At 40.5% G+C, this 9,851-nt stretch overlaps 1 long non-coding RNA gene across 1 annotated transcript; it reads right to left on the reverse strand.

Moving 5' to 3' along the window:
• Window positions 1-1,183: 1,183 nt before the first annotated feature.
• Window positions 1,184-7,072, reverse strand: LOC116052718. The gene is made up of 5 exons (XR_004105631.2): window positions 6,990-7,072; window positions 2,677-2,737; window positions 2,449-2,555; window positions 1,734-1,794; window positions 1,184-1,327 (listed from the first exon to the last, which is right to left on the reverse strand). It is a non-coding gene; the product is annotated as an uncharacterized LOC116052718 (long non-coding RNA).
• Between the last annotated feature and the right edge of the window lie 2,779 nt (window positions 7,073-9,851).

The raw sequence follows: 9,851 nt of genomic DNA on the forward strand, positions 1-9,851 counted from the left end.
AAACCTCATTGGCTCTTACCAATGTATCTGTACTTCGTCCACAGCAATCCCACCAATCGGTCCAAAAACGTCCCAGTTATAGAGGAAGTGACCTAAACTTATTCTTCATAAATCTTTACAAATCATTCCCTGAAAGAAACAAGCAGGCCTGCCTTGTTGCACCATCCAAATCTTCAAAACTTTACATTTTCAGCGTGTAGCACAGTAGCTCGAAGATTGTTGTTTCCTGATGAGAACGGTGTTTGAGATAAACTGGTGTTTGAATCATCTGGTGAAAGAGGCAGATGTGGTGTAGGCACGGCCTTTGAGGACCCAATGTGACTAACCAGGAAATATACATGCTGATCGCTTTGCCTCTCTTTCACATTAATTTGTCGGTGTCTTGTGGAACTTTACCATAGAAACAGGTTGCTGGGACATTAATTCTGGTCCAACAGGCATGCATGCAAATATTAGCCGTTGTTATGAAATTTAATCCATTGTCTGGCGAGTGTGTCTCTAGTCTGCATGCAGCCATGGAGACACAGAATCCCAGGTCGACTTGTGACATTCACATTAGGAAACACTGTATACTGTACATCTAAAATGTAAGGAAACTGAAGTAGTATACATTGTAGCAATACAATATGCTATATGTTATAATATAGAGATTTACATTATATTTTAACAATACGTTTCTAGCTTGCATCATATAGACCCACTGAAATCAACGCCACCTGTAAAGCTGGGTCAATATTACACTGTGTAGAATCTATCGCTAGGATTGGTTAGCTAGCTCCATAGACAGTAAAAGAAAGGCTGTTTCTACAACTTTGGTCAGTTACAAGGCAGGATTAGCTGGGAGACTTCTAAATGAGGGCGCACATGGAAGTAGCTCTTTTGTAGATTATGGTGAACTTGTGTTGTAGCAGTGCTTTGCTATTGAGAACGAGGTAGCATGCTAGTATTAGCATTAGCATTAGCATGCTAACGCTACGAGCTAATGTTGTGGTTAGCCAGCTCGTTTCGGCTTGTGATGTCACAAGCCGTGCCGATTTTGAACAGCTCACCCAGAGACTGAAGGCAGGACACATTCAGAAACCGTATCTCACTCTAAACAGCATGGATGGTTTTATCAAAGTTTGTATGTGTGTGGAAGCACCAGAGACACAAAAGAACACCCCAAATCCCAGAAAAAGTGTTTTTTTCATAATATGGGCACTTTAACAACACCTTGGTACATCGGCAAGAATGTAGAAAGGACAACTGTTGTTTCCATTGAAGCCATTTGTCTCTGCACACATTCAGGGCAAAGGCAGATGATCAGGCTTGACGGTTATAGTTTTTTCTATAAATGATAAACAGAAAGGGACACAAATTACAATAGTTAATCAATATATAACAACAAAACTTAACAATTAGGTACCTAACAAACAATACATATAGGTAAACTAACCCGGGGGGTAGGCCTACCACTGCTGAAACTGTAGAGAACTTCATAACAGATAAACATTACATTTACATACATTTACAAGACATTTTACAATCTAAATCAGGTTATAATGATACTTATATTTCCTTGAGGGCTACAATTAACAAATCGTGTGCAATTGGTACTTACACACTATTATTTCTGTATTCTCAAGGCAAACAGGCAGAAGACATTTACCAATATATACACTGGTCAAGCCTTAAATCACATCCAATTTACAAAAAACCATTAAAGTAACATTTGAAGAAAGCAGTAAACTCACTTTATCATGCACAACCATAGGATCTTGTCTCTGAATTGTGGGGACATGCTGCTTCATGCTGCTGCCAGACAGAACAAAGGACATGCAAAGGAGTTATAGAGTAGGCCTTGATTAGGAGTGAGTGAAGTCAGGTGAGTTTGGACCATGATTAGGAGTGAATGAAGTCAGGTCAGCGTCTCTTCACGCCGTGCGCTTAGATCGTTAAAATAGGGCCCACAGACTACACATTGCCTTGGTTCATTTGTGTCCTTTCTCTCTCTGTCCGTCCCACACTTACTCTTTCTTTCTTGTTTCTTCACACTGTTGTGTGTCGGACAATCATTTTTTATTATAAAGCTGCTGCTCTTATTGCACTTTCATGCACTTTTGAACTTCAATTATTATTTATCATGGGATATGGCATTGTTTGTATTTATTTTTTACTTATCTGTCAGAACTACACCTCGTGCTTTTTGCTACTGGGGGATAAATAAAGTTATTTGAATTTTATGTTTTCTTACAAACAAATCCCTTTTCTTACCATCCAGCTTGTGTTTACTTTGAACCGGGCTGTATATTCTGGCATTTTCAATGAAGATTCCAAACATGTTATGCAGATGCATAATAATGTAAATCTCAGCATCTGATTCATAGATTGTAGGCTGACTATTTTTGCATTTTCTGAATCTCAAAGTTAAAATCAAAGATCCTTCTTACATCCTTTAACAGACACTACCTGCTTCATTCAGGGCCTGTTGATTTGTGTAACAGTTCCTGAGAAAATCCACAAGATGGTGGTGGTGTCCCATCAAAAAACAAAACAAGAGGCCCACAGTACATGACCTACAGGAGGAGTATATAATAGAGATTTAGCAAACAGGCAGACTGGTCAAGCCTTAAATCACATCCAATTTATTAATAACCATTAAAGTAACACAACATATGAAGAAAGCAGTAAACTCACTTTATCATGCACAACCATAGGATCTTGTCTCTGAATTGTGGGGACATGCTGCTTCATGCTGCTGCCAGACAGAACAAAGGAAATGCGTGGGAGTTATAGAGTAGGCCATGATTAGGAGTGAGTGAAGTCAGGTGAGTTTGGACCATGATTAGGACTGAGTGAAGTCAGGTGAGTTTGGACCGTGATTAGAAGTGAAGTCAGGTGAGTTTGGACCGTGATTAGGAGTGAAGTCAGGTGAGTTTGGACCGTGATTAGGAGTGAATGAAGTCAGGTGAGTTTGGACCATGATTAGGACTGAGTGAAGTCAGGTGAGTTTGGACCGTGATTAGAAGTGAAGTCAGGTGAGTTTGGACCGTGATTAGGAGTGAAGTCAGGTGAGTTTGGACCGTGATTAGGAGTGAATGAAGTCAGGTGAGTTTGGACCGTGATTAGGAGTGAAGTCAGGTGAGTTTGGACCAAGACAGCGTGAGACCAAGTCAAGATCAAAACAGGGCGAGACTGAGTCAAGACCAAGACCATATTTGTGTTAGACAGCCAGAGCTGTCTTCTCCTGTCTCCCACATTCACTTTCTTGGGAGTCTGTGTAAAGGGGGGCAGGGAGAGGGGGGTTTACTGTAATACATTTTAAATTAGATATAAGTCAAGTTTTTGGTTGCATTTGCAAGTTTTACCACATAGCAGACAATCAACAACAAATCAGACAATGCACAGGCAATTTAGCGAAATCCCTGCAGTTCTGGGGTCTCATTTATAAAACTGTGCATAGGATCCTTACTATAAGTGAACGTACGCCCAAAAGCCCAAAATGGTGTACGCCAAAAAAAAGTGTGCGTACGTGGATCAGCCTCTTATCCCGCCCTGTACACGCCCATTTTCAACCATAAATAGTCAATGCAAAGCATCTCGTGAATGCTGATCAGTATATGATTGACACTGGCAGTTGTTACACGAATCATGACTGGCGGAGAAAAACCAAAAATTTCTCAGACGTTCAGGAATTGCTGCAAATTGAATTAGAATTTCAGCCTGTTCTTGCACAGTGTAGGGAACCCTGATCTATAACTACATGTATTAATAATACGTCCAAAACGGAAGGCATTACGGCACTTGGGGACAGCTTCAATATACCAGACGTAATAAGATTTAACAGAACTATATATTATATCCAAACAAGCCTTATTGATAAAGTTGAAGATTATATATAATATTTATTTAATACAGCCAGTTTCCCCCAGAGTGGCGAATACCTGTATTTGGACCGGCATGGCACGGTTCCAGCCCGTTGCCCTCTCTACTGGACCCAATTCAGTACATGGTTTGGTTTGGTTTGGTTTTATTTATGAATATAGAAAGACAACAAGGGGGGGTAGGGGGTATCCAAGGGATAACATGTAAAAGTGAGAAACACTTTTTTCCAACATGGTCCCTGATGTAAGAGAAACGGGACATACACACAGCTTTAGGGAATCTAAAATCGGCATATTAGCCATCATCGTCATGGTCCCTGAAGTCTCTTTCTCTCCTGTTTCTTCCATTAGCGTAGTCCTCCTGCAGGGCCAGCAGTGCCATCATGCAGCATAACGCACGGGTTCACCGCAGTATGTTTACAACAATTTGTGATTGTCAACACCTTGCCAACACAGCATCAACTAGTGGTATCCCCCACCCCGAGATACAATTTGAAGACGAAAGAAAGTCTAATAGGCAAACACATTTTTCTTCATGCAGGTTTTGTCACAAACAGTATTAAAGTTCGGACTGATAATGAAGACATTAAGGGTAACGATTGCGGCTGTATTTTCAGACTTTGACATTTGATGATATATGCACAGTTTTAAAGACAGATATTTAGTTATTTACACTGTGATCTGCCGTTATCTAATGGTAGGGTATTTGATGCTATCCTGTATTCCATGCAGTCGGGCGATCCCCCTCCTCCTGCGCTCCGTAGCGGACAATGTGACGGCGAGACAGCGCCGATTAAACATTAAGAACAAGATTTGAGTTTGAGGTGTTTATAGAACAATTATCACTCAGTACAAGCGCAAATAACACTGCTGGATTTAATCTTCATGGTAACGTGGATGATATGGAGTGAAAAAATGTGCGTGAGGCATCAATATTTGAAAATATGAGTAATCGTTATTCCCATTTACTTTCTGCAGTCTGACTTTACTTCACCACCTCACCATCTGCGTCGCCAATTCCTATTTTGTCTCCAAAATGTGCGTACGCATGGGTCAGAGTTTGCGTGGAGGACCGCACATTCTCCTGTCAAGTTTGTTTTTTATAAATCACAACCTTAGCGTGGGAAGTGGCGTATGCACATTTTCAGCCCCGTTTTGTGCGTACAGCACGTTTATAAATGAGACCCCTGGTCTTGACCAGTCTTAAAAATGAAATCCCGAGTCCTCTTTATCCAAGACAGTAAAAACGCGGTCAAATCCGGGACAACCGAGACCTTCAAAAAGTGGTCTTGAGACCGGTCTTGAGTACTACAACACTGGCTCACCCACCATCACTCACAAGAACATTCACTCATCACTCACTTTCACTCTGTATAACTATCTTACCAACTCCTCACAAACCCACAAACTTCTGGCATGTTAAACATATGTAGCCTCCTGATCATTGTTGTTGTCTACACCTGGGCGTAATCATCCAACTCCTGCCACCCTTGTTGCAATGTGAGAGTATACAGTCATGTTGCGTTATCTGGACTAAGTAGGCTTAATGAATAGTGAAGAATGTCGTGATTATTCTGTAGCAGTACTCTAGCCAGAAAAGAGACGTGTGCTTTAGAAAAACTGGGTGTGCCATATTTATTGTCAGATTAATGTGCACCTCTGGAATATCTTTTATTAGGCCTACATATTAACGCTCCACTCTGCTTAATCTGGAAGAAGTTAAATTTAAAAAGAAACAACTATTGCAAGTCAACAACAGTAGCCCAAGCTTAGAAAAACATTTCATATTAAGACTATAAAAAATTATTCTGCATCTACTTTTAGGTGTGCCAGCTGCCACTGTGGGTGGCACCGGCACACTTGTAGCTATGCCAATGTAGCTTTTAACATAACATCTATAGTACACAGCCTGACAGAAATATAATTACATTTCTATTTTAAATGCCTACAGATGTATCACAAGTTAATCGGAGTGATCACATTTTGCCAAAGCTGACAGCTGTCTCCACTCTGCATTCAGTGTAAACCCCTCCGACATAGCCTATGTTTTACTTACAGACAGTTTTAAAATATAAACAGATCTCCAATTGTTAGGTTTGACCAATTAACAGAACCCAAATGCAGATAGACGCAGAGCCAGGAGTGTGAATTAACAGGTTTTATTCAAAGTACTTAAGTGTACAGTCCAAGTTTCCAGGGGGGTAAGGCAAGTCCAGGTTTCCAGGTGGCGAACAGGTCAGGTGAATGCCGGGAAGGAGCGGGTCCGTCAGAGAGAGACAGTAGGCCAGCTAGTGGTGGGGTCCGGTGGTGGTGGTGGTTCTGATTCGGTGGATAGCAGGAGTGGAGCAGTAGCAGGAGTCAGGTTCCAATGGCAGCTGAGTCACAAGAGAAGGGATCAGGACAGGCAAACATACAAATAACTAAACAGATAGCAAAGGTTTGTCTGGACCGAGACAAACGGTGGTCGTTGTGACTATGATCTGACGCAGAGTGAAGGAATGACCGGGTATATGAAGCAGAGGTTGATTGTGGTAGATGAGAGGCAGCTGGAACCCTGACTCCCACACATCAGACTACACTCCCGCAATTAGGACAGGCAAAGGGGGAGGGAGAGAGGAGAGGCAGAGAAGCTACCTAGGAGCAGCAGGCCTAACACCAATACACTTACTGAAGTTGTACAGTTCTTAAATTAACTGAAGACTGACAATGAAGGTGACTGTGTTGATGCCTTCCAACAATTGGCTACGGCAAATGTCCGTGTCTTTTCCAAAACTTTTCCGTTGTCAGTCTTATATTTGTCTCATGCCGTGATTAAGTGAGTGAGACATACATTCTGAGGTGTTGGCACATAACGTTGAGGCGATAGCTGTGGCAACGAGTGAAGCTCGATTATCTTGTAACACAACTTCTATCTATGTCATTTGGTTTCATATTGAATTTCACGGACATGCATCCTTCTCATCACATTGGTAGTCTACACTAAACATTACTACTCATTCAACCAATTTGCACATAACTGTCAACTCTCATTTTATAGCAATTTGGATATTAGTTCCGGTCAGGGAAATAGCGAGGCTTGGACCCAAAAATGCAGACTTGAGGAATTTAAACGACAAAAAGACTTACAAACAAAATGTGTCCAGAGGTAGGCAGGCAGGCACACACGAAAACAACCCAAAAGACATGAAGTCAAGAAGCTAGACGAGACAGCAAGAAAATACATACAATGAACCAACACAAGACAAAGACAGCACAGAGACTAAAGGTACACTAGGTAACGAGGTTGAAACAAGGGACAGGTGACACAAGGGCTCAGGAACAGGTGAAAAAAACCTCAGGGCGGGGCTGACAATCAGACAGGTGGGAAAACACAAGGCAGGACGAAAAACAAGACACGACAAGGGAGAGTGAGAAACTACAAAATAAAACAGGAAAAACTACAACAGAAACTCACAATCGTGACAGTTAAACAACAGAGTAAAAGTGCAATAAATACAGCAGCACTTTTTGCACATCGCACTTTAATTATTACAATTACTATTTAAGTTGGCGTATTGTCTGTAATGTCATGTGTGTCCTTCTTTTATGTCCAAAGATGTTTCGTTGATCTGATGTTTATGTTTTTATGTTGATTTTATAATATTTTTTCTGTTACATGTTTCTGTTGTGAAGCAACAGATTGTAGCACTATGCCTGAGACTAATTTCCCCTCGGGGATAATAAAGTCTATTCTATCTATCTAACTGCTTCATTCAGGTCTTGTTGATTTGAGAGCAGCAGTTCTTAAGAAAAGTCACAAGATGGCACTGTCGTCTCATGGAAAAGCAAACAGAAAGCCTGCAGAACACCACCTACTGGACAAGACACGACTCTCCTTACAAACATGTCATCTGAGCTGAATATTATAACTGCAGAGAATAGTGAGCATGGCCTCAAAAATTATAGGGAAGCCACAGAAGTACTTAAGCAGTATTTATAAGGAACGCATTACAAACAAAGCTGAGAAAATTATTAGTGACCCCTCCCATCCATTACACAGCGAATTTGAACTCCTACCCTAAGGGAGGCGTTTTAGAGTACCAACAGCAAATAGAAACATCTTTAAGAAATTCTTCGTCCCCAATGCTGTGAAGGTGCTAAATAACACTGGGAACAGTACTGAAGAATGGAACGTAGGGTGAGGCAGACTTTCGGGCTGCAGTTTTTATGCACAGCAAGCATTTTTAGTAGGCTATACTTATCTATTTATTTACTTATTTACTTTTGTAAATATAACCTTTGTAAAGTCACTTTTTATGAAATGTATTGTCTGTTTTGTCCGTCTTGCTGTTTTGGCCATGTAGTGTTTGTAATGTCCTGTCTGTCTTGTATTCTTGGTGAAACCAAAGAAAATTTTTCACATCTGTGGACAATAAAGTTTATCGTATTTGTATTCGTATTCGTATTCATATTCGTATTCAAGTCAGCGGCAGCTGGACTCTTCAGAATCACAAAAGGATTTACTGCCAGGTAAGTAACACATACAAGTACGTTTCATTGGTGGATGGTGCATACATAACATAAACATATTCCAACACATTCTCATTGCCCACTGCCTCTGTATACATGACGAGGTGGGAATGAGAACGGGTTGCAAGGGCTGGGTGATGATGATGATCATATATCAATATGCTACATTTACAGGGGTTACAACCCCCCAATAATCAAAACTGGCCAGTGCAACCTCCCCCAAAAACCTATTATAATTTCCTTGACATAAATAAAGACATTTGTACCATAACTTGGTGCATTAAAGGCACAAATTGTTGCAGAAGAATTCACCAGAATGCAGAAATTTGTTTGATCTGAAGTCTGATATGCAAAAAAATTCTATTTTGCTCAAAAGTGGAGATCCCAAATCCACTTTGCATACGTATAAATATATGCAAGGCCATAACTTTGCCCTTGCATATATGTATATGTTTATTCTTATTAGCACAAAGTTCCTGAAAGTTTTGCAACAGCTGCAGGTTTTTTTTCAACTGAAATATTCTTTGGTCTTGTTTTTTCTTCTTCTCTGTCTGCCGCCGGATGTTTGTCAGATTGTGACCTCAAAGCGCTCCACGCTGCTGCAACCTCATTTCATGACACATACATTCTGAGGTGTTGCCACGTAACGTTGAGGAGATAGCTGTGGCAACGAGTGATGCCCGATTATCTTGTGACACAACTTCTATCTATGTCATTTGGTTTCATTTTGAATTTCACAGACATGCATCTTTCTCATCACATTGGTAGTCTACACTAAACATTACTACTCATTCAACCAATTTGCACATGACTGTCAACTCCCATTTTATAGCGATTTGGATATTAGGTACACGCAGGTGTGGAAAAGTGAATTATCAGGTTTGGGCTTGTGTGTCTTTGTTTTGTTAGCTTGTTTGTTATATGTTGGACACCGTTTTATAACTCAAGCTTACTATGAATGTCACAAGATAATCTGGGATTGGTGTCTGTGTGGTTTAAAGTCAGAGGCCGTGGTAGAGACACACACAATCGCCAGACGAGTGATATTTTCGTAAAAGAAAACGGCGAATTTGTTCATGAATGTCTGTCGAGTCCAAGGCTAATGTCCCAGCCACCCATTCCTATCGTAATGTTTCACAAGGCACTGAATTGTTTTCTGCAGCCACGCCTGCAACACATATCGCCAGTTAATTCAAACACCAGTTAATCTGGAACACCGGATGTCGGATGTGAGGCAATTATCCTGAAAATGTACTGTCATCGATCCAGACTACATTTACAGCAATATGAAATGCAATTGATGGCTCTTCCATTCAACTTTAGTAAAAAATAATTTAAACTGAATTGAGGAGTGCATTTTCCCTTTGCATATTAAATCATTAACATTATTTAAATAAAGAGCACAAAAAGCTTCCATACCTTGTTGTTGTGTTACAGCAGTTTAAGAGTAAAAAAAGCAAAGGAAAGAAGTAACTGAGC

Source organism: Sander lucioperca, chromosome 9, assembly GCF_008315115.2.
Source record: "Sander lucioperca isolate FBNREF2018 chromosome 9, SLUC_FBN_1.2, whole genome shotgun sequence".
NCBI lineage: Eukaryota > Metazoa > Chordata > Actinopteri > Perciformes > Percidae > Sander > Sander lucioperca.